This window comes from Anguilla anguilla, chromosome 9 (genome assembly GCF_013347855.1).
Source record: "Anguilla anguilla isolate fAngAng1 chromosome 9, fAngAng1.pri, whole genome shotgun sequence".
Lineage (NCBI taxonomy): Eukaryota > Metazoa > Chordata > Actinopteri > Anguilliformes > Anguillidae > Anguilla > Anguilla anguilla.
In genome coordinates this window covers 34,184,510-34,211,510 of record NC_049209.1, presented here as the reverse complement: position 1 = coordinate 34,211,510, position 27,001 = coordinate 34,184,510, and the positions used below count along the sequence as shown (strand labels likewise).

General features: G+C 47.8%; 1 protein-coding gene across 3 annotated transcripts in view; it reads right to left on the bottom strand.

Annotated features, from left to right (window-relative positions):
* LOC118235743 (teneurin-2-like) overlaps positions 1 to 27,001 on the bottom strand; it is a 364,321-nt gene that overhangs the window by 168,743 nt on the left and 168,577 nt on the right. The window lies entirely within an intron of this gene.

The window sequence follows — 27,001 nt, the reverse complement described above, 5'->3', positions numbered from 1 at the left end:
TGTGGCAGTACGGCTCAGAACTTGGCAGGGATGTCCCTCTTCTGCCATCGCTCTGTTTATTTCACAGATTTATGCAACAATGATGATGTGGGGAAGGGGGGGGGGGGGGTGGAGGGGGTGGAAGGAGGGGTGTGGGTGGTGGTCTGACCCAGAAATCAGTTGGGGATAGGTTTGGATGAGCCTCCTGAACGGTTGTGCTCAGAAGAGAACAGGCGTGGAGGTCCCTGTGGGAGGATTAGCACCCGCTAAACGCCGCCCCACCCTCAGCTTGGCGGCTCTTCCCTCTCTGCACCATGTTCCACAGAACAACCTCTGTCTCCCCCCATACATCACACGCAGGCCGTGTGCTACGTACACGCAGCCTCTGCTTAGCGCGCGAGCAACAGCCTCCAGCTGATTAGAATAAAACCGGAATAATGCGAAGGCAGCAAACTTATATTGCACAGAGAGAGAGAGAGAGAGAGAGAGGGAGAGAGAGAGAGAGAAAGAGAGAGAGAGAGCGAGAGAGAGGGAGAGAGAGAGGGAGAGAGAGAGAGAGAAAGAGAGAGAGAAAAAGAGAGAGAGAGAGAGAGAGAGAGAGAGAGAGAAAGAGAGAGAGAGAGGGGAAAAAGGATTCCTCTGAACCTCACAACATAAAAACAACCTAAAGCCCTTCGTATGAACACTGTATGAATCTACAGCACGTAAGCAGACCATAAACATCAATGAACATGTATGTAAAACAAAGTGGGTCGTCATGGAGCGTGCTGCGATGTCGTCTGCATCACGACAGAGGTAATGGCACTTGGGTTCCTGGCACGGCACACCTTACGACAACGTGACTCCACCTCTTTCTGAGAAAATGTCTGCTCCTTCATCCTTTATCCCCCCTCATCCTCGACTGCAGGAAGGAATCCCCGAAGTCACCCAGACGTACGATCATCCGTCATACGTAGGACAGTTCAGTTATAATTTCTGCGAATTGTGGAGAAGGGCGGGAGGGCGGTTGTTCGATAGTCACTCAAGACCTTGGATTTACTCCCTCCAGCAGAGCCAATGGAAACCCACCCTTTAAGCCTTGTAGTCGAGAGCTCTCCCGTGATATATGCTTGAGTTCCTTGCTTTCAAACTTCCATTAACTCTTGCCACTTCACATCATGGTGATTGACTAGTGAAGATGCCACAAAAAGCATAAAAAAAGTACATGAAGCCATCGGAACTTATGAGGACTCCACATAATTTCACTGTTACTTTCTGACCCCTGGACTTTCCACTTCTGTAAAATCTATGTTAGAAAAGTTAATGTTAGAATAGGAAGCTTGCTGACATATGTCTGTGCCTGTGAATCCCTTTGGAGAACACCCCTCACTGTATTGCTTAACCTGTCGATCAAAATCCATTAACGAATGTGCAATTTTAGCTAGCGTGCTCACTAGCCACAGCTAAAATGGCTGGGTAAGTTCAAACTAAGCTAGTTTAACTTTCCATACATTGATTTCCATGTTGTACAACTTACGCTTTAATGCTTTTTGATATGTTTGACTGCCTAGCTATCAAGCAAGCACTAAATTGATGTATCTTGGAAATCGCTTAGGGTATAGCAAATGAATTAGTTATCAGTACTTGAACATATCAAGTTGTGATTTCTCATATTTTTCTCCCACATGGCCATATTCCTCAAAATCTCTTTGAAAAAAAAAACCTTTGATACCAGGCAACAGATTTTTTATAGAAACACATTTCTTTAACAAGAAAAAAAAAACAGTTTTCTTTTAGAGGATGGTGAATTGAAACAGGACTGGCCTTCACGCCACTAACTCAGCTACCTCCGTGATCTACGAACCTCTTTGCAGCAGGAAGCACATTTTGTCGCTGATGAATTTCGAGGTTCGGGAGGAGTGTGAGGCAGTTCCGGAACTGGCAGCTGTGACCCTTAGCCTGGAGGCACTCGCTTTCACCTGCAGAGAGCAGCCTCGCATGCAACATCACGGCTGGGAGGCTAAGTGGAAGGCTAACTCCACTGGAGGGAGGAACTGCCGGGATACTGTTCATTCGTAAGGAAACGTGTGTCCATTGGCAAAGAGTCTATGAATGGTCATACAGTGCTTATGACTGCATATGAAGGCTTTATGCACTTTCTTTAGGTAGGCTCACTGTAAGAGTGACAGAAATAGTTCAAGTATTCATGATATCAAGCATAGGTGGTTTCACAAAGGAAAGAGGGGAGAGGAAGAGACACACAAGCGTCATTACTGGGAAGAGATGAGCCAGCTGTGGCTCTTTGCAAGGATCGCAATGCAAATCCGGTTAGCGAGAAAATCGATAGGGCCAAATGTGTGGACTAAACAAGCACATTAGGCCCTGTCACGGACCAACCAATCAGCGACACCTCCAGGGAAGCACATGACCCTTAAGTGTGAGCCGGCACATCGTTTGCATCTTAAGTCAACATGTCAACTTAACGGCGTTCAGCCAGTGCGCCACCGCCCCGTATGCAAATGAAGGCATTTCGTTTCGGGGTCCGTAGCGATGTATGCCCAGCGAGAGGACGTCAGAACAGTTTAAGCCCCCCATTGGATCAACATCACGTTCAAACATTCCCGTGGAAACCTGGCTAGAGTCTCCTAGGCCCGCGTTTACTCAGATGGACCGTGGAGGTTTGACGATTTCAAATGAGCCACTTTTCATGTATACACAGAAAAAAAAGTGCCTTTGATAATATAGTATTTCATTTATTAATTTGTGTCTGGAAACAAAGAAATTGTTCTGAAACTGTAAAAAAAAAAAAAAAAACTGTGCGGTAAGGGATTCATTTGAATGCACGGAGACTGCTTATTGTAAATAAGGCGACGGTGAAAAGCCTCGCGGTTCAAAATAAATAAATAAATAAATAAATAAAATAAACTCGTCTGCTCGGATTGCGGAAGAAGCGGGAGAGTCAGGCGGCTGAATTCATTAGCCTGCATCTTGTTATGCGTTTCAGATCTCGCGCTGAAAACTTTCTCTCCCTCGGCCTTCTCCTCTAATTGAGATTCCCGCGGAAGAGGCGACCCTCTCTGATCCCGTCACATTCATTTCCTGCCTCTCCCCGCGCTCTCTGGCAGGAATTCAGATTACACACCTTCTTCTTTCAACACCCCCGCGCCGCACAGGCAGAATGACTGAGAGCCACGTCTCCGTGAGGGAGGGGAACAAGCGCACTGACGGACACGCGCGCGTGTGCACGTACGCCGCACACACACTCGTGTGCACATTCACACGCTCAAAACTCAGATACGCGCACCCACAAATACACTCACCACCGTACACATGCGCCTTGGGGCTGCCAGGTGCCCAGTTTTCCACCGGAACGTCTTTCTTTTCAAATGAACTGTACAGGTCTGGTTTCTGGTCCCGAACGGACAATATAAAGCCCAGTCTGAGTAATTATTTATAAACATTTTGCAGTGCATTTGCATCTCAACCAACCCCGATCCATGACCCATTCATTCAAATTTGGCAACCCTAATGCGCATACACATGCATACCCATGCACAGGACAAATTGTCCTCTCTTTAAAAACTGCTCTCTGCATGCTAGATTGCCCACCACATTATTTAGAACGGTGTCCTCACTCAGTGTCATAACCTTGATCTCCGTGTGTTCGTGCCAGCCACTCAGTACCCATGGCGATGCTTCCATAGCCATGGCAACTGTTCCGTGACCAAACCAGGCCTTCCTGGACAAGTTTGGAACGGCGTGACTGTGTTCTTTGGGCCAGCATGGAGGACATATGGACGTCTGGAATGCACTCCAAGGGGCCGGGCCACTCCCGCCCCCCCTTTTAAAAGCACATCAGAACCTGGCGGCCACTTTCGGTCCTCTCCGTTAGATGACACGCCCACCCTCTTGACACCCCCGCCCTCCTCCAGGTGCGCTCAACGCTTGCGAGCGCCAGATTGCGAAAACGGCCGATCTGATTGCCGATGCCCGTGAACCAATCAGGTCGGGATAAAATAGAGCAGCGAACGGACCATGGCATATAATGAAAACACAAACAGACAGGCCGATTCTGGCTCAACACGCGCAAGAGAGGATTTAAGAGTCTGCACCTCACACTCAGTTAACGAGAGGCAGAATATTACTCAAACGGAGAGTCAGAATAGAGCCGAGCCTACGTCTTACTGAAAGCCAGAGAGAGTATAGGAACTGGCCCATAAATTACTGAAAGGGAGAGCGCATGTTGCCTCGCCTATATTTTACTGAAGGGGAGTGCATAGCAAATAGCCTATATCTTACTCGGAGGGAGAGAGGGACACAGCACTAGGCCTGTACCCATCTGTATGAGGCACTGCATCTTAGCAAGGGGGGCGTTCGGGGGAGGGATAAAACAAATTAACTGACCCCCCACTCCATCTCACTTATCTGAGCACTCACCAAAGTTTAACACGAAGGCCCGAAGGCAGAAGGAATCCGTCTCAGTCTGATTTGAGGAAGGAGTGCCACACTTTCAGGGCGGTGCTGGGTAGAATGGGCTCGGAACCCCACCATCTCCACCCCCCCCGCCCCCCCACCTGAAATCGCCACCGCCCACACACTCTGCTGACGCAGTGACGAAGAGCGAGAGAGAGCTTCATCACCCAGCGGCACGGGCCCACTCCTCCCCGGGTACAAACAGTTCCCAATCTCGAGCCAGCCTGGAAGTCTCTCTCCTCATCCTCTTCCTCCTCTTCCTCACCCTGCTGACTAAGAAGGGAACTTGGCCTCCAGCCTATCTGCAAGAGCGATTCTCCAAAAAACACTTTTGCTTCTAATAATAACAACAACAAAAATTAAATAAAACAAAAATAAATAATAATAGTAATAATAATAATAATAATAATAATAAGCTACAAACGAAATACCTACTGTATGTCACAGTGGAGTTTTTCAGGAACCCCCCAAAATACTCCTCTCTACTAATTTTATTTCATTTTTTAGAAGATGAGGGCCATTAATTCTGACACCCTCTCTCTACCCTTCCATTTCTTTTTACATAAGTACCCATCTCCCACCCATTCCCCTCCACCCCTCTCCACCCCCCTCCACCCCCCACCCCCCCGCCTCCACCGTCTTCTCTCTCAGTTACTCTCATAGCATAGCTGCCCACTGTCCCCCCCCACCCCCCCAACGCCCGTCTCCCCCACTCCTCCGTCTTCTCTCTCAGTTACTCTCATAGCATAGCTGCCCACCGCCCCCCCCCCCCCCACCGCCCGCCTCCCCCACTCCTCCGTCTTCTCTCTCAGTTACTCTCATAGCATAGCTGCCCACCGCCCCCCCCCCCCCCCACCGCCCGCCTCCCCCACTCCTCCGTCTTCTCTCACAGTTACTCTCGTAGCATAGCTGCCCACCGGCCCCCCCTCCCCCTCCTCTCTGCGCCCCCCCCCCCCCCCCCAACGCCCGCCTCCCCCACTCCTCCGTCTTCTCTCTCAGTTACTCTCGTAGCATAGCTGCCCACCGGGGACCCACATCAAACGTCTCTCTAAAAGTGCGCTGCGAGAGGAGAGCCGGGCGCTAACTCCGGCGCGGCGCGGCGCGGCGCGGCGCGATGCTCTCCCTTACAGCTCCCGCTCCACTCGCTCAAAGTGCCTATTGATTTATTCATTCACGTTCCGCTCGCTCCGCAGCTGCTCTCCGCACACGTACAAACACCGCTCCTCCAGATCCGTGACGCCATTACACTTGTTGAAATTAAATACAAGAAATGAATAAATCAATAAAAAATTAAAAAAGAAAAAAAAAAACCTCTTATTTGAGTAATGCTATATGAAAAGCCCTCAAGGAACTAAAAAAAGAAAAGCGCATTGATATATAAAGCATGCGTGCACGACTTCCGGACACGGCCTTTGCGCGCACACGGGTCGTTTAAATACGCCGGGGGGACTATTTATCGTCAATGGCCATGACGGTCGGTGGACTGAATGCTCCGACTAAATTTTGTATTCTTTTTTTTGTGGTGCCGAGGAGAATATGAATCAGGTAGCACATATATGTATATGCATTTGTATGTGTACGTATACCTGGGATGTGTAATAAATGTGGGCCGTTTGATTTAATTTATTTCCAAATAGCATACCATAAAATGTTCAGCCCTGGCAACCGACTAGCACTTCTTGCTAAGACTGTTGTGGTATGCTGTAAAAAGCCAATTAACCAGAGGAAACATACTTTCATTTTTCTTGATGAAAAATATTATTTTTGAACTTTTTTTAAAAAAAGGATTCCGTTTTTTCGGTCTTTTGTATTATTAACTACTGGCTGACAATGTGAAATAATGAAGAAAGACCAAAATCGCCAGTTAATAATATTTATACGGTATGCTTGCAGAGGGCTGGTTCCTGGGTTGAGAAGCACAGGAAATGTGTATTCCACCATACAGTTCCATAATGGAAGCTACTGACACATACAGAATGAGTATGCTGGTAAGCTAGCAAGCTACAGAAAATTGCAGGGCACATTTAAATCATTTCAACAGAAATACTTCAAGCTGCATCTACTGAACACAGAATGCTCCAGACCATACAGACATATAAATCGAGAGTTTTCTTACAATTTATTTTTTATTAAAGTTTTGAAACAGAAACTCTAGAAAAGAACCCAAAAATACTTCCAAAGGTTTGTTTGACCTGTACTATCTCAATGCCAAACATTAGTCCCTGGCAGAGATATGTATTATGATTCTAACCCCCCCCAAACCCCCCCACCCCCGCCAAAATGACTGTTCTTCTGATGGCAGAGCAGCTCCAAATAGAGCTCTCAATAAAGCTTTGAATAACACTGCTAAAAAATATCCACTACATTTCCAGAGCACACACACACATAAACACACATTTGCATAAAAATGCGTGTACACTCACACACACCCACACACATTTGGGCACACAGAGACATGCACAAGCACATACACATGCACACACACACACACATGCACGGACACAATGACACACATGCACGTGTGCCCACAGACACAAACAGAAACAATACCGCAAACACAAGCACATAGACATACAAACATAGACTCACAGACAAATACTACAACCCCCACACAAATGCGCACACGTGTAGACGTGTACACATATTTATTTACATACCCACACACACACACACACACACACACACATTTTTGCACACAGAGACATGCACAAGCACATACACATGCACACACACACACACATGCACAGACACAATGACACACATGCACGTGTGCCCACAGACACAAACACAAGCACATAGACATACTTGCCCACAGACAAATACTACAACCCCCACACAAATGCGCACACGTGTAGACGTGTACACATATTTATTTACATACCCACACACACACACACACATACACAAAAATGGCATGAATGTACTCCCCACTGGCTCTCATGTGCCCATACGTTGTATGAAAGATGAGACCATCATTTATTTTATTTTATTTCACCTTTATTTCATCAGGCAAGTCATTAAGGACAAATTCTTATTTACAATGGCGGCCTGACAAGCGACAAAAGCCACTTAAGGGAAGGGGAGGTGGGCTGGAAGATAAAAGCATGTTAAAAGCACAAAATACATCAATAATAACAAACTGAACATAGGCACATGAAAACACAGGCAAGCAAACAACAGTCAACATACGAGATATGGGGGAGAAGAAAAAAATATTTTAAAAACCCAGAAGAGTGTTATGGGGATATTACATGGTAGAAAAACAGTTGCAGGAATCAGTGAAAATGTCTGAGATGGCATGTTTGAAGGCAGAAATGGTAATAAATTTATCCAGTTTTAGGTTTTTTGCAGAGCATTCCAGTCGCAGGCAGCAGCGGATTGAAATGATGCAAGACCGAGGGAGGTGTTGGTTTTGGGAATTTTTAATTGGATATGGAGTGAGGACCGGGTGTTGTGTGCGACAATCATCCCCTGTCCCCCCACTCTCTTACTCCTGCCAAAGGCCTTCGTGACCACCACCCCCACCACCCCAGCTGCGCAGGCAACTGCAGCCATCTGCGCAGTGGACGGAGGGCACAGACCACAGCGGGCACAGACCACAGCAGGCACAGACCACAGCATGGCACAAGCCACAGCGGGCACAGACCACAGCATGGCACAGACCACAGCGAGCACAGACCACAGTGGGCACAGGCCACAGCAGGCACAGACCACAGCATGGCACAGGCCACAGCGGGCACAGACCACAGCAGGCACAGACCACAGCGAGCACAGACCACAGCGGGCACAGACCACAGCATGGCACAGGCCACAGCGGGCACAGACCACAGCAGGCACAGACCACAGCAGGCACAGACCACAGCGGGCACAGACCACAGCGAGCGTGGGACACAGTGTACCCTTTTTACACAAACAAAGGAGACGTGAGGGCAAGGAAAGAAAGAGTGAACGCCAACGTTCCGAGCAAATGGTCAGCATTCGAGGGGTGGGGGGGATGGAGAAATAAAGGAGCGCGGAGCCCCCCCCCCCCCCGCGCCTCCCGCTGACAGGCCGACGCGGAGGCTGGATTAGCCGCGGGGGCCTTTTCTTGCTGCGTGTGGCAGATCGCGTTTCCCTCACTGTGACGCCGCTGCAGATTACGATGGTGGCATCGCCCCCCCCCCGGGGATAAAGCCCCTCAGAGACACTCAAGAAGAGGAAGTGGAAGACAGAAGAGGGACGCGTCCTCACCCCCCCCCACCGCGCTGTCGCGTCGGCTGTCTGGGGGGGAGGGGGAGCTTGTGTTGGCAGCTCCAGGGTGCCCAGGACCAGGACAGCTTGGATTTGGGCATAAAGCACATAATCTAGCACGGGCCATGCTACCTCAGCCTATGATAACACACACACACACACACACACACACACACACACACACACTTACATATACTCACATTCATTCACACACACACACACACACACACACACACACGCACACGTGTACACACACACACACACACCCATACACACTTACATATACACATACTCACATTCATTCACACACACACACACACACACACATGCACACAGCTGTACAGTACCGCATAGAAAGAGTTCATTAATAACTGAAACATCTAACAGTTCAGCTAATGAGAGTGGGGGAACGGTTGGCATGGAAACACGGCAGTGCGCACTGAACCCCTCAACTTGCCCCCCCCCCCCACCCCCCATCAGCATACATGTCTCAGACAGGCATTACATCGGTGTACAAAAGCGGCAATGCAATCATGCAATCACTACCTGTCTGACATCAGAAAAATCAAGACGTATGCCTATCACCCGCTAAAGCAATCAGCGAGGAGCACAACCGGAGAAAAGAATCAATTCCTTTAATATGACGCCTGATAACAAGGCTCATATCAACCGCGCGGCCGCTAGTTAGCACCTGTTGCACTAACGGGACCGCGCGCGGCTCCCAGCTGCCCGAACGACGTCGCCATGGCAACCCCGGGGGGCCGATTTTTGGAATCCCGCCCCACGGCCCGGCGAGGGATCGCCGGAGATTCCTTTATTCCGAAGCCAGAGCGCGGACATCAAGCATGTTCCCCGTCCATAACAGGGGAAGGTCCTGCCTGCAGTTTCAGTGTCTGATAGCAGGAGCCCACACCCCCCCCCCCCACCCCACCCCCCCGTGCCATGTCAGCGGTGCATTAAACCCCCTCCCCTCCCCCCCACCAGCCCCCCCCCTCCTCCAACCTACCCCAGCAGCCATACCTCGATGGGCCTCCACCTCATGCTGTGCTGGACGTGAGTGTAACGACAGCTTTAGGAAACGTAAATGTTCTCTCACCCTTTTTATTCTCTTTCTTTCCTGCAATTAACTTAATTCCGTAATGCTAATTCCCTAAAGTTAGAGTCGCTTTGTCGCACGCGTTGATTCACATTCCTCTCAGTTTAGCAAATGAACAGCCGCGGCGGCGGCTAGGAGGCTATTATTTTTGTTTACTACCGCGATTACATCACATGATTTTTTTTTTATGGAGAGAGAGCTGGAAAGGGGTGGGGGGGGAAGATTAAAGCGTGTGTGACATCACGCCTCGGCGCGGTCAGGCCTCCTCGTGTTTCCAGCGGTTATCAAAGCAACGCGCGGCGTGCAGGTGCCCGGCGCGGGGCGTGCGGCCCCCACAACAACAATCTATCAGGAAAGAGAGAGAGAGCGATAATGAGATGAGAGAGCCGGAGAGGAGAGGTGGAGTGAGACGGAGGGAGGGTGATTCATTCCCGTTCGGCGGGCCTGGCGGCTGATCGATGGCGGCCGCGCCGCCCGTGCGCCGTAATGTGCAGCTGCCGTCTGGCCGAGAACCCAGCTGAGCACGCGACGAGCTCCTCCCGCTCGCCCGCCACGAGGGAGGGAGGGAGGGTCAAAAACTAAAACGCATCGGGAAGATGAAAATAAAACAGCGCTCCTCCCCCCTACCCCCCCCACCCCCCATCCCCCCCTTTCCATTTCCTCGTCGCGTTCCAATTTCAAATTCGTATCGAAATTCCGCTATACTGCCGAATTGCATCGCAATGCGTGGTTTGCAATAGCGAGAGTTACCGGAAAAAAAAAAAAAACGCAATATACAAAATATATAACAATCTATCAATCTCCTTCCCCCGTTATTATTTTTTCCACTACCGTCATTTTCTCGCCCACCCTCCATCTCTCCTTCAATCCCGCCATTCTGAGTGGAGTATGGATTTGGGGAAAGGCACGAGGCCTACCTGGCGGGATTAGCCAGCATCGCTTCGCCTCTGTGATCCTGCGATAGAACGGCAGAGGGTATTTACGTCACAGCAGGGCACACAGAAGAGCATGCTGATAGCGTGCAGTTTCCACGTCCTCGAACACGGCCACTTTTCCACACGGCAGCGTTAATAGCGACGCTATTTATCTATTTTATCAAGCAGAGCTTCCTGGGCATTAGCAAACACAGAGCACGGGGCTGTGATTCATACAGTATTCATGAAGAGTACGAGTTCTGAGCACAGCTAATCTGAGGGAAGCCGACACTCGGTTAATATTAACCAGCAGCCCCCCTTGAGTAGTGCTCATATTGAAATTTAAGTTCCTTGAGAAGAGCGAGTTTATTGCATTTATTCCACAGGATGGAATAGACCGAGTGAGAGATTGACACAGCTGTACAATCGAGTGCAGGCAGCAGGAAGTGACATCGCAAGACTGACACACACACACACACACACACACACACATAAGTGTGTGGCACAGTCTACAGGGCGTCACCAGGGGACCATTGACCCAACGCGGCGATGGTGGGGTAGCCATGCAGAGAGCTGTCACTCAGACTTGGCCGCCCTCGGCAACAGCGGGCAGTTGCGGGTAAGCGGAAGATCCCACGGCCAGACAGGCGGGCGAAGCGTCTCGAGAGCGCTCCACCTGCAGTCACTGACGCGCTGCGTTCCACGCCCAGGCAGCCCCGTACTTAACGCGCCTCAGAGACGGGCAGAGCGGGAGGGTTGGGTCGGGGGCGCTGGATCAATGCACCCCAGACTGACTCCGGGGAACGATTACAATGCAAACACGTAGTGTGCGGTTCAGACCACACTCCATTTCTGCAGTTGAGGCCAGGAGGTTACTGCCAAAATTCTAAATTAAGGAGGACAGTTTCAAACAACCCTCTCATGCAATTACTGTAACCTTATTTTAGTGTTTTGTCAGCTGGCATCTCGTCTCCAGCTATGACTCATTTTTTTTCATTTTAAACGGTCCTGGGAGGCTGTCCTCCTGGGACAGAGGTTTAAGGGGCTGTGTAGTGAACATCCCTTCTGGCCAGAGGTGACCCTGTCCTAAAAAACACCCTGCCCCCAAAAAAAACTAGCCTTACTCCGCAAAAAATCCCTGTTAGAATGTACTGAATTTATATATTTATTAGTGTGTGTGTGTGTGTGTGTGTGTGTCCATGTGCATGTGTGCGCATGAGTGTGTTTGTTTTTGTGTGCCTGCATCTGGGATTCAAAGCTCCTACTATATCCGACAGTACAGACGCAGACACAGGCGTGTTCATGAATAAGAAAAGCAGGCAGGGCACTAATGAGGACTCTTCCTCTTTCTCAGCGAGAGCTGCCCTTGCGAAGCACCTGTAAGGTGATTCAGCTCTAAGCCTGGCTCTGTTCCAGCCTCGCCTCTACGAGCACATCCTCCACGCGTCTCAGGAGAAACAGTCCCATCTGTGTTTGCACAGAAACCCTCGCGCTGCAGCCCGTGTCCTGGCAAGTCCACACAGGAACGGAGAGAGGACCTCGCAACGTGTGCGAGATGTCTGTGCGAGATGTGTGTGAGATGTGTGTGAGATGTGTGTGAGATCTGTGTGCGCAGGGGAGCTTTGTGCTGAACAGGCTGGTGCTGGCACAGAAGCTCGAGCTCACACACAATAACACAAGTGCAGGCACGAATGTGTGTGCAGGTACATAGACACATGTATGTAAACACTCACTCATGGCTTAAATGCACATACATGTGTACATATAAACACACACAGCACATACAGGCGTACACATACATACACGCTTATACACATGCACACGCACATGCACAGTACACGGTATGCACACACACACGCACGCACGCACACACATACACACACACACTCTCACACATGCAGACACACACACACACACACACACACACACACGTACATGTGCACGCACACACACACACAGACACGTGCACACTCATATACACACACACACACTCGCACACACACACACATCCGCAGCTGTTGGGGCCTGACAGGAACAGGTGTTGCGGGGCCCGGGCGCTGGGGGCTGCCGCTGCTCAGTGGTGATGGATGGTGATGCCATACTGGCCCCCGGTTTACTCCTGGCCATTTGTCACATCCACCATCGCTCTGCTCCTCCTCCACAGGAGCCGAGTCCCACTCCATCATCATCTCCCAAACAAGGTCACACCGCGCTCCGCAATGCTCATTCACCTCGCTCCCTTCACGCTTCTCTCCGTTCCCGTCCGTGGGCCCCTCTTCACAAACCATCACAGCAACAACAAAAGAGTGCGCTCTCAGAAGCTCTGACGATTATACTTTCCCCCCCTTTGAAAATAGCTTTTATTTTAATATAACACAATTATTAAATATCAATTCGTATTTTCAACATAATGAGGACCATTTATTTAAACGCTGATCGCATCAGCTCTTTGAATGTCTTATTCATAATTACGGATTCACAAAGATAGCAGGTCAAATTATCAGGGTTACGTCCTTTATCATTGCTGAATATCTGCCACTGAACTGTATGAATAAACCCAATATTTCAAACAATACTAGACAGAAAAGCCCATACAAAATTTGCTGAACCTCTAATCAAGGAAGTAAGAAGTAAGTAACCCTAACTACGGAGTATCATGTCCAAAAGAGCCAAAAAAAGTGAATTAGACAAGTTATATTACAAGAGAGGTTACCATCCACTGTAGCAGAAACAAAAAGGCAAAGCAAATGCAGTGTCATTGGCACACGAAAGGAGAATACACCACTGTCCCAGTGTGATTAACAAAGACGAATGAAGACCTTGAGCAGGTCAGCTCAACAAATGCAAGTAAACAAGGAAACTCAGGGAGAACAGCTGTGTTCAGGCTACTGCCAACGAGAGACTGCGACAGAGCTGCACTCGCCCGCCGTATCGCTAAGCCCAACCCTATCCAGGCAAAGACATGAAAGTAGATAGGAGAGAGAGAGAGAGAGAGAGAGAGATACATGCAGATCATGCATGTAAAAGGCGCGAGCAGATGGATGGAGAGAGCGGTCGCTGAGTTCCAGCCTCCAGCCCGAATGTGTTGGGAAAGCAGACATTTGCTCTCCGTACTGGACTGCCCCCAATGAGATTAATGCTGCCATCCATCTGCACAAGGCAGATCAGTCCGCATCCAGAAAACCATACATCATGTCCATATGCACACATATGTACAGGACAAATACACACACACACACACACACACTCACACGCACGCACACAAACACACATGCACACACACACACACACACACACACTAATGCACACTCACACGTACGCACACAAACACACATACACACATACACGCACGCACACTAATGCACACAAAACACACATAAACACAAACCATACCTCATGTCCATATGCACACATATGTACAGGACAAATACACACAAACACACAAACACACAAACACACGCACACACACACGCTTGCATGCGCACACACACACGCGCTTGCATGCGCACGCACACAAACACACACACACACTACACAATAAGGAACCAGCACGATACCTTATCCTACAATAACATGTATATTTTTGAAATGATCTGGATTCAGTAAGGAGTCCAAAGGCACTCTATCACCGAGACAAAGCCACAGCCAGAAACCAGTTTGAATCTAATAAAGTCAGAGACCAGACTCATTCTTCCTGGTTCCTGTAGCCCGCACCACATCGATTTTATACTGTAGGGCAGAGAATTCTGGACTCCTGTAGGCCAGGAAGACAAAGCAATTTCTGCACTTTTGACAGCAAAACAGAGTGCACAGTATAGCTTAGCTAACATTAGATATGTTAAAACTTTACCCTCAGACTTTATCAAAACTCTACCGTCACACCTGGTTAGTTCAGATACTAAGCTACAATTGGAATCTCCATACAGAAATAGAATGTCCTGCAATGTATTGGAACTATGAACATTTTTTAAAATGTATTGATGAATTTATCAATATCACAGTATCACAGTAATGTAATATATGTAACACCCAGAGGAGACTATATTGTGTATATTTGCCAATATATAGTTTTGCATATATTCAATAAAATATATTGTTTTCAATATATTTTCACGTACATACATACTGGTAGGCACACGTCAGTGGGCAGTGTGGGGTTGTAAGAAGGGGGGGGGAGGGGCGGGGGCTGGTGGGGTTTGGGGGGTAACACAGTGCGTGATCGTGATCTGCCACTCGCTACCCCCCTAGACGGGGAGGTCTCCACACACTTTTTGTGGCGACACGCTGGAGTACTTTTCCTTCTGCACCCTCTAAAAGAGAAGCGCAGGCGGCACCGGAGGGCCAGAGGATGAGGAAGAGGCCACGCGGGGAACGACAGGAGCAATCCATCACGGGGAGGTACGTCTCCCAGCAGGCAGTGCGCCGCGCCGCGCCGCGCCTAAACTGGGAGCCGCGACCTCCGGCGGCCGGCCGTGACTCCTCTTAAGAGATCAACAGCCAGCGAGCCTGCCGCGGTCCACCTGAGCCCAGGAGGGCCGTGCAGAACTACCACAACTCACAGAACACGCTGGGCCTCAAACCCCCCTGAAGAACAGCTCTTTTTGGAATGTTCTAAAAACTCTAAGTCTGTGCTCTAGAACTCCACCGCTTTCAGTTACCAGCTGTGATTGTTACATCATCAGCATTAAACGTTTCCAAGTTAAGGACGTTCTAATCGCGCATTTACGCTCTCGCATCTTAAAGGGTGAACCGCTCTTATCTGCGCTAGTTGTACAGCACGGCTGCCCAACCCTGTTTCAGAAGACCAGTCGGTTTTCATTTCAATGCTAATTTCGCACACCGGATTCTACCAATTAGCAACTTGACGAGATCTCCAGCTGTTGAATGAGGCGTGCTTTGTTAAGGCTGGAGTGAAAACGTACAGGACGGTATAAATCTCCAGGAAGAGGGTTGGGCAGCCCTGCTGTAGAGGCTCTATGTAAAAGTGAAAGAAAGCATAAATGCGCACGCATGGGTACACATGCACACTGAAGTATGCATTAAACCCACAAACATGCCCACAGACATGCAACGTGGACACAAGACACATGTAAATGCACGTGTAGTTTATTCAAATATAGGGTGTCAGAACATTATCCAATTAAAATGGATTACCTCTGAATGCTAACTCTTAAAGGCTCTCCTTATATTATTTAACATATATTAAAATATCAAGCAAATTTAAATGATAAATTATTATTAAAGATAATAGTCATTAATTCAATCTAACTGAACTGATCGGTTAATTAAACAAGAACTGGTGGAATCAACCAACAAGTCAAAACTATCTCCAAATTAGATTTAAGATTTATTATATTTATTATACACAGACGAGAGAGATGGTAATAGCACACAATTAAAAACCCGACAGTCACTTATTAAACACCCATTCTCGGGTGCCTTTGAAAGAGAAACTTTCCCTGCACCGCCCACGTCTGGATTGGACTGGTGTTTGTTTATACACCAATTGAACAAGATTACCTAGATTTGAGCACATGCTCACTTGTTTTTGAGTTTACTTTGCCTATTGTGTTTGTTTTGTTCTTATATATCAATGCTCTCTCTCTCTCTCTCTCTCTCTCTCACACAGACACACACATATATACTGTATATATATATATATACACACACACACACACACACATGCACAATCCTGAAATGACGCTGATTGCACGCGGATCCAGAAAGCGAAAAAGAGCAACCTGTTTGTTTATTCTCTTGGGCGAAGGCGACCTACAGTAGCAAGATACGACGATATAAAAATACTCCCTGGCTCCGGCGTTTTACATGAAAGGCACCCAAGCGTTCTCCCACTTAGCCAATCTGGGCTGCGGGCCAGCCCACGGGCCCCATCTGCGATTGGCCGAGGTTCCGCGCCGGCCCGTCCCGGTCAGTTCGCCTCGGAAGCCCCCGGATCAGCGGCGGACCCTCTCGTCTGAAGCGGGAGATTTGCGTGTGAAGCACTGCTCACGCGGGGCGGCAGCTTCGCGGGCGCGGAGGCCAGGGGGTCGGGCGTCGGCAGGGCGCCGGAGGGGCGTCGGCGGGGCGTCGGCCGCGTTTTTAGCACGGGGCTGCAGAACGCTTTTCTCCCGGCCTAAGAGGCCGGGTCTTTCAGGCAATTATCCCGGGCGAAGAGAGTTCTTCCGTCAGAAGCGCACAGATGAAAGCGCTGTCACGCGGTGAAAGGGGGTCGCTAAGTAATTTACTTCACCATCAGACTCCAAATTCAAAGTGATGGTTGATTACTGGCTTGTTTTTAAGGGAAAACTCAATACAGTGTCTGGCTTTTGTGGCAAAAAGGAAAACAGTGATTAACTGTTTCATTTCCGAATCCATTAGTCATTTAAAAAAAACACCTCCTTTTGTCTGTGATCTTTTTATTTATTATATAGTATTAAAGGGCTATGAATTGCCACTTTTGTGGGTGAATGACATTCACTTCAGTCAGAATAAAACTATATGAATGTCATACTGAACTACTTCCATGCCATTTTTTCACCCTATGCTATACAGTACTTCCAGAAGCTTTCAGTTGTTCCCTTTCTTATGTTGTACATTTACACTGCTCAAAAAAAAGGAAACAATCTGATCACATATTTGTGATCCCGCACATTAAAGGGTTAAAAATGAACCAATCGGGGTTCTTGGGCAGCATCTGTGCGCAGGCACCACCCCACGGGGCCCAGAATGCAACACCAGCACCGTCTGAGGCCGAGAACCCTAACAGGCCAAGTCAAGTGTAATTCCCCACAGCGCCCCCCCGTCCCCCGTCCCCCCCTCCCCTTCCAGGGAGGGAGGGTATTGGCCGGCAAGGGCACTGGCAGATATTCCAGCTGATTGGGTGCTTGCAGCCCGCCTGTTATTTGCCTGAAAAAATGCACATTCATCTGATGAAAAAGCGCTGTGGAATTCAGCTGGCGGACTGCAGGGGGAAAAAAGAGTAAATGAATGGAAACTGTGTCATTTGGACAATGTGGTTGTCAGCGCTCTCTGGAACTGATGGAGAATATTTTGGCGATGGGAAGGGCGATTCAAAAGCGGCCCCCGAAATAAATAACCAACCCAGCGCTTGAAATATTCACCCCAACGCGCCTGCTTAATACCCCAGAGAGCCGTAAAGTGCCCCAGCTGGGGCGGCTGCTCCAGAACACACATGATCCTGATGAGCCCGGCTCTGAGAGACACCGCCTCCCATCTCTGCTCTTCAGCACACTGACAGATTTACAGCAGGGACACTGCTCTGCTCCACACACACACAGGCACGTATGCACACACACACACACACACACACACACACACACACACACACACACACACACACACACACACAGGCACGTATGCACACACACACACACACACACACACAGGCACACACACACACACACACACACATGCATGCACGCACAGAAACAGAGTACAGACACACACACACACGTACACAAGCACACACAAAGAGAAACAGACACACACACACACACACACACACATAGAAACAGAGTACAGGCACACACACGCACACACATACATACACATATACATACACACATAGAAACAGAGTACAGGCACACACACACACACACACACAGCAGGATGAACTGTGGGATGAACTGATCTCACACTGACCTTGTGTGAGACAGACAGACAAAAAAAAACAAAAAAAACAACTAAATACATCATGAGCTTCCATTGGCACAGAGATCAAATGCTTTCACACAAACCAAGGACACACGCTGTCCTAACAGAATAAGTCATCAGATGAAAAACAGGGAGATAAAAAAACAGTGAAATATTTGATGTGTGCAGCGTACGCCCACACCCACACACACGCACACACCGACACAGTGAATTAGACAAAAAAAAAGACAGGGGACGGAGGCAAAAAGCGTACCTGTCCATGCATTTTGTAGCTAATTAAGCCATTCAAAGTAGGCATCTTTATGAATACTGTTATGACCTTTGTGAACGTTGTCATGACTACCAGCGATGTGGCAATGGCCGCTCCTCCCTTTGAATCTTCCGCAGTGGCGACACCCAATACACGCTCACTGGCCCACACAGGTGAGATACTGATCGAGTGACTGACTGATGAACTTTATTATCAGTACTGATACTGAGGATCTATCCCATCACAGCTGGGGGGGGGGCATTAGCAGGCCTTTTAATATGGGTGGACTGATGAACAGCACTGCAAAATGGCGTCCTTTGATTGTGCTGTTTTTACAGCTCTTCCTCCAACGCATGACGGGACGGAGTGTGGCACAGTGGGTAAGGAACTGCGCCCGTAACCGAAAGGTCGCAGGTTCGAATCCTGGGTAAGGACACTGCCGTTGTACCCTTGAGCAAGGTACTTAACCTGCATTGCTTCAGTATATATCCAGCTGTATAAATGGATACAATGTAAAGTGCTATGTAAAAAGTTGTGTAAGTCGCTCTGGATAAGAGCGTCTGCTAAATGCCTATAATGTAATGTAATGTAATGTAATGCATGAACCGGGCGGCCCGTAAAACTGGCGGCTAATTTAAGCCACCGCCGCTCAAGCCAAACATGGCGACGTGTAAAGGCAGTGTTTTCGCTTTTCCGTACGGCACAGTGCTGTCTTCGCAGGGCTCACAGAGCCGTGCTCTGGGTTCAATCAGAAGCGCCGAGTCAGGGGTGTCCAATCTTATCCTACAAGGGCCGGCGTGGGTGCAGGTTTTTGTTTCAGCCCAGCATTACGACACCAGATTCAATGAATCAACTAAACGTGGTCTTCAATCGAGACCACGCTAAGCAGAATCAGGTGTCTTAGTGCAATAACCTGCACCCACGCCGGCCCTTTTCGGACAAGATTGGACACCCCTGTGCCAAGGCTTCTTAAAGGAAAATGTTATTCAATAAAATGAAAGGAATAAGTAACAGCACATAGATGAACTAACCTTTTCACATGGATCTGATTCAGTGTGTCAGAAATCTGGCTGACAGGCGTTTTGCCTGAGCACAGGGGGTCACTCAATTGCAGTTCAACGCAGGTTTAAAAAAATTATTAACAGAGTTTCCCTATGGAGTCTTTGAGCTATTTATTGAATCCAGAGGCAAGTTTAGAAATTTATGATGTGTCACGTGTGCATAGGAACCTGGCCATATGGTCTGATGTGGAAGAAGGATCCTTGTCTCATGTTTATAAAAGTGCAATAATTCCCGTGTCCAGTAGGTGGGGCTAGTGGCCGGCCCACTGCGGAGAGAGGCTGCAGCTGCTCCTAGTGTAGACGCATTATAAGAGACAGACAGTGATCTAAATGGCCAGGGAGCGGAGAGGACTGAAACACTGCATACATTACAGCCGCGTACAGCCGCCAGGAAAGGAGGGGGCAAAATAATATATATAAAAAATATATATTTTAAAAAAAAAACACTTCTGCTAATATTCTAATTTACAGGCATTACACCTCATGCTACATGCACCTTGTTAACAGCATTCACTTTGTCCATATGCTGTGCTCCGTTGCCGCCATTTGTAAACATTTTGGTAGCATCTCTCCAGACATACTGAACTACAAGGAACAAGCTGTCTAATCTGGACTGTCTGATATCTCCATGGCGATGGGCCGTGTCATTTCCTGTAACACCTGGCGGCATGGTGCTGGGTATACACAGACTGCTGGCCTCATACAGATCACTGACAAACCTCTTAGTCCTGATCTCCCCACTCCTTAGAAGAGGAAACACAGACACAGACATAGATGCTCACTGATGCCCTGCATGTCTGTGCTTCCGTTCACCCACAGCATGTGCGTTACTGTGCAGGCCTCCTTACGCACGCTCAAGTACGTGTGCACAGATGTGCCTTTGTGTGCTGGGCTGTTCTGCCCGCGGACAAGAGTGCTGTGACTGCCCGCGCACGCGTCTGTGAGCGCCAGCGTGTGCGTCTGTGAGTGCCAGCGTGTGAGTCTCTGTGAGCGCCAGCGTGTGCGTCTGTGACTGCCCGCGCGTGCATCTGTGACTGCTCGCGTGTGCGTCTGTGAGTGCCAGGCGTGCATCTGTGAGTGCCTGCGCGTGTCTGTGAGTGCCAGTGTGTGTGTCTGTGACTGCCCGCGTGTGCGTCTGTGAGTGACCGAGTGTGCGTCTGTGAGCGCCAGCGTGTGTGTCTCTGCGTGTGCCTGAGCGTGCGTCTCTGCGAGTCCCCGCGTGTGCGTCTGTGACTGCCCGCGTGTGTGTCTGTGAGCGCCAGCGTGTGCGTCTCTGCGTGTGCGTCTCTGCGTGTGCCTGAGCGTGCGTCTGTGAGCGCTGTATGCGCGTCTCTGTGAGTGCCCGCGCGCGTGTCTGCTTCCACACTACTTCACATTCAAACAAGAGCCTCTCACACGCCTCAGCCTGTGCCAGCGAACGTTGGCGCTCTGGAGAAAAACACCAGAAGAGAAACATTACATTTGCACTTCCGACCCCGCAAATTATAAACTGTCACCTATTTAAAACAATAATAGAATTGCTTGTGTTCTTTAATTCCACTCTCCTCTAATTAGATCCCGGTGAGAGGCCCTGGGTAACTGGGTTAATGGAATCCGCATTTTCAACTGAAGCCTCTTTTTTTTTTTTTTAATGCAGAGAGGATGCACAGGTGACTGTAATTGGATCGCGCCGCGGTGGAGAAGTGGCAGATTGCCGGATGGCGGATTGGTGAAGACGCAGCCGCCTCGTGCGTTTGGTCTACCGCGCCTGCCGTTGCAAAGATGCTAAATGCTCAAACCCGTGCGCTTGTGCAGGAAAGCACCACCGGGTGTTTTAAAAAGACGGCACAATCTGAATCTTCAATAGCTGCATTATCAAAAAATATTTTTGACAATGCAATGCCATGGCCTATTTAACATCCTGAGACCTAGCAGAAAAAAATGAAGAATTTTCTGTTTTCAAATATTTAAAACAAGTCTTGGATGACAGAAACATGTTGCAGAGAAGATATTTTCATAAATATAATTAATTTTATTTTTATTGAAGGTCCTTTCTAGTGTAGGTTTCAGCAGAGTAGAATAAAGTGCACAGACTCTTTTCTTTTTAAATTACTCATGACTTAAATTTAAATTTAACTGAGCAAATTTTATTGTAAAAAGCAGCAAAGATCTTATTGGCAGCCTACTATAAAAATTAGGCAGTTTACATTTTAACCAATCAGCAGCCAGCTAGAAGTGAACTTCTGAAGTGAATATCTGTTAGTGGACAGGAACAGCCAGAACAGCCTATCTGTTAGTGGACAGGAACAGCCAGAACAGCCTATCTGTTAGTGGACAGGAACAGCCAGAACAGCCTGGCAGAGCCCCAGCTCTCGTGTTTGGAAACCATCTACTTTACAGTCAAAGGGAAATGTTATTATTTATTGTGAAAAGCTGAAATAGAAAAAAAGTAAGTGTACATTTTTATCTGGCGGTCTAATGGGCTCTTTAAATGGAAAAGAGATTGTGCCTGTGGGTCTTTAAGCCCTCCCCTGCCCAGCCTGAGCCCCTGCGACTCCGGCAGGCTTCTCAATCACACGGGCTCCTCAGTGACTGTCAGCGCGTTTGCCGCAGACCAGGTCTGAAGTAAATTGCTTCTCGCAGGTCTAATTTTAAGAGCTTTATAAAGGTAGACGTATCGCCCCTTCCCCTCCCATCCCCTCTCCTCCCCTCCACCACCCCAGCTCTGATCTCCGATCTCTGCCGGGTAGTGTTGGTAAAGATCGGTGCTCTCTCTGGAAAGGACACTCACTCTGCTGACACGCACTTGTCCAGCGTGACCCCTGACCCCTGGGAGAGCTCGCTGGAGGACATGGCTTCGTCTCTGGGCAAAATGGCGGCACTCTCTGTTTCTCACTCCTCTCTTTCACACCCCCGTTCCTTTTCTTTCACGTCTCCCTCCCTGCTTCTCTCCGCTCATCTCCTCACTCTCACTTGTGTTCCTCTCCTTTCTTCCTACCGTCCTCCCTTTTTTGTCTCCCTTCTTCTTCTCTTCCTTCGCTTTGGCTTTGGCCTCCCTGACAAGGCCACAGTCTAACATGCCTTCAGGGCTGCAGGCATTGCGATTTGTCAGGAGGTCCAGGAGAAAAAGAAAAGTCAGTGATGTTGTGCTTGTATGGGCGTGTGTGTGTGCCTTTGGGTGAGTGTGTGTCTGTGTTTGAGTGCGTGCCTGTGTGTTTGTGAGCGTGTGTCCGTGTGTGTGTGAGTGTGTGCATGTGTGTGTGTGTTTGTGTGCGTGCCTGTGTATGTGTATTTCTGTGTGTTTGTGAGTGTGTGTGTGCCTTTGTGTGAGTGTGTGTCTGTATTTGTGTGCGTGCTTGTGTGTGTGTATTTCTGTGTGTTTGTGAGCGTGTGTCCGTGTGTGTGTGAGTATGTGCATGTGTGTGTGTGTTTGTGTGCGTGCCTGTGTGTGTGTATTTCTGTGTGTGTGTGCGTGTGCATGAGTGAGTGTGTGTGTGTGAGTATGTGCATGTGTGTGTTTGTGCATGTGTGTGTGTATTTCTGTGTGTGAGTATGTGCATGTGTGTGTTTGTGCATGTGTGTGTGTATTTCTGTGTGTGAGTATGTGCATGTGTGTGTTTGTGCATGTGTGTGTGTATTTCTGTGTGTGCGTATGTGTGTGTGAGTGTTTGTGCATGTGTGTGTGTATTTCTGTGTGTGCGTATGTGTGTGTGAGTATACACAGAGTACATTGTAAGGACCTTTCTCTGCATGGTTAATATGACAGGGCTTTATGGGCATGCTGCTGGCGGAGTGACAGGCGAGGTGTACAGCCCCTTCCTTGGGTTCTATTTATTCCGATGTTTATGTATCAGCAGCAGCAGCTATCCTGACCTCAACACACTAAACACACAAAAGCACAGAGAGACAGACTGCAGAGAAACGGGATGCAAGCACTGTATGTGTGTGTTAAGAAAATGTTCACTCACGATGTGTTCAAAACATCATGCATGTCAAGGTCAGATACGCAATATTAACAAATTGTGAATTGTGATCAGAACTAAAGGCCCTATATAATCTGAAAACTCTAATTTTCAACAAGAGCATGTTCATTACAATTGGGATGATGGCACAGCATAATGATATAGGTTATAGGTTATATGTTATAGGTTCCATTCCCAAGTGCAGCATTGCTATGGCGTTCTAGAGCAAGGTGCTTAACCTCTATTGTGTCAGTGAATATCTACCTGTATAAATGGACCGTACCTAAATAACATCAGCTGTGTAGGTGACTATGGAAAAGTTTGCTAACTGCATTAAATGCATACCCCTACAGTAACGGTACAGTATCGACAGAACACATGCGTTATGGTCCATAATTTTCCACCTTCTGTGAAAATGTGCTCTCCTTGTGGGTATGGAGACCCAGTCGCAGTGCTGGGGTTCCAGTCAATACCACGTACGCCGCTGTTTGGACTTTTGTTTCAACACTGGTGGAGAAACTGCCACGGTTCGATCCACAAAAAGTCTGCTGGTGAAACATATGCAGGGATAATTGGAGAACGTTCGCGCTAATATAAAGTCAAGCCTTTTTTTGGTAATTCGAAGCTCTTGAAGGAAATTAGTCGCACAGAATCCTTTTTAGGCAATTTGTTAAGACGATTCAGCTGCTCAGTTAACTAATTGTTAAAGTACCTTTGCTGCATTTAGAAATTAAACAACTTATAAAGTTGCATCAATAAGGACTGCTGGCCTACATTTGTACGAAGGCCAGAAACTAATGAGAATGATTACAAGAATGACCTTTACTTTTATCGGTTTTTACCACGCACAAACAGCACTTTCTAAAAAATCTTCTTACAAGAACGACTAATAATAAATTTACATTTATAGATGCGAAATGTTCTAAGATCCGCTTTAAAATCACAGCTCAGCCAATGCGCTGGAACAGAGCAGTGGTCTGAACGAATGATGGAGATGGAGGGGAGGGAGGGGAGGGGAGGGGGGAAGCGGAGATGGGGGGAGCGCCCGGCAAGGCGATGACTGTGGACACACGCTCCTGATCCCTGATGCTGCTCCTCCCCCCCCTCCCCCCCAACCCTGTGACATGCTCTCTGAATTTGGGCGATGTGCGCACTGCTGCCAAACCACTGATAAATCAATGTCAATATCCACCCTCCGCCCTTCTATTTGTGGGGGGTGCTGGGGGAGGGGGAGGGGGGTGGGGGGGCTGGGGGGTGCTGACAAGATCTTGGCGGTGCTGAGAGACGCTGTCATGGAGCGGACTCTCTGAATGGATCACACTTCACGAGAGAAACCTGCCTGAACTCAACTCCTGCTCTCTCTATCTCTCTCTTTCTCTCCCCCCTTCTCTCTCAGTCCCTCTCTATCTCTCTCTCTCTCCCCCCATCTCTCTCAGTCCCTCTCTCTCTTACCTCTCACAGGTCTCTCCTCTCTCTCAGTCACTTGGTTTCTCTCTCTCTTTCTCTCTCCCTCCCTCTCGATGCTTCTTTTGTTCATCGTGAGACGGGCGACTCCGGTGTAAGGTGCAGATCGCTTCCACGGGACGCCGGGGGAATGGTAATGGCAGACAGGTGTAGCGGGGCACTGGGGGAATGGTAATGGCAGACAGGTGTAGCGGGGCACCGGGGAGATGATCACGGGTTCTGCACTTTTTTACAGACACAGGAACTTTTTTTGTCCATTTACGCTCGCTTTTTTTCATTAAAAAATGGTTTTCATTACGAGCTTGTAATAAGGAACAAAAAAAAGTCACACAATCTCCTCCTCTCCAATTTAACTTTATTAAAGAACAATAAAAATAAACCATTTCACTACAAGAGGTACAATTTTTTCAGACGTAAATGCTGGTTTTTGTTGTTCTTAATAAAGTTAAATAGGAGAGCAGGGGAGCATGAGACTATGCTTATTTTTATTTATTACAAGTTAGTCTGCTCCTCATAAACACTGGCTATACCTCCTCAGTCTATTTACATTTATGTCCCACTCAAGGTTGCATGTTTAAATCTTGCAGGAGGCACACACACACACACACACACGCACACACACACACACATATTCATGAAACATAAGCCACTAACTTTATGCTTGTTATAACAAAATCTGCTAATAAAAGAAATAACTGAATGATTGAGTACCACTATGATCCACACTTGGCAATTATAACGCTGGATAACCGCTTATATGACTAATTATTATTCCGTCATAATAATGTGATTATTCCTTTCATAATTACTGTTGGGTACTGTATATGATGTGTGTAAAATGTTGTCAGAGCTCTGGACCCCAAAGCAGATTAGTGTTGCTAATCCTTTATCCCGCAACATCCTGCAAAATAATTCATCCAAATAATAATACTGGCCATAACCCCAGCACCGGAGATGCATTAACGTGTCTTCCCCTAAAATTACACTGACTGTAGCTTTACTCAAGCCTATCCAATCTCCATGATCACAGTCCTAGAGCCCAACACACCACACCGGCACCTGAGCATTATCAGATTTTACACTTCCAGTTTCAATCGACATGGCAGAGAAAGAAAACAAAAATACAAATCATGACTTAATTAACCCTATTGATCATCGATGGATATGCACCTTTTAAAAAAGCCCCTCCAGCTGCAAGGCATGGGGAGGCAGGTCACATTTCTTAGCACGAGTCAAATTCAGCAGCAGAAGTGCAATGAGATTTTCAGCCAAATCATGCATTTCAGAGCCATTTTTGTGCCAAGGTAAGCACCTTTGGTTCATCATTTTGATGTTATCTGAGACAACTCACTTCCTGGCCACTGTCTTTACCTAGCTGAATGAAGGGAATAGTTTCATTGATTTGGATAAATTGTTTACGTTTGAACAATCCTTCAAAGATTCACAAAGGCGTTTTAGCAATCTATCTAGTCAACCAATGTAACACTTGCAAAAAACGTTCCCTGATTTAAGTGACTTGTGCTTACTGAATATATTTTTAAATATTATATTCCATTGAAGAAACAAAGCAATAAAGTAAAAGTGCAAAAAAATATACAACTTTCGATTTATATTATTTCCGTGTCTGAGTAAAAAATAAAAATAAGCAAATTAACAAAGAATAAAAATAAGCAACGCGTAAATACATATATTTTTTTTCCTGTGATGTCTTATGGGGAAGAAACAGACCAAACCGGCTAAATTTTCCACGATTATGAAAAAAGGCTGTTGCGATATTAATTGCAAGACAATTATAATTAATTTGACAGGCATTGTACACCACTCATTGTTCGTTCGCGTAGTATCCTGTAAAGCCATCTGTTGATGAACAATCAAGCTAATGATCACAACGACTTTCAATTGTACCACAATTAACATTTAGACGATTGTACGTATTCATT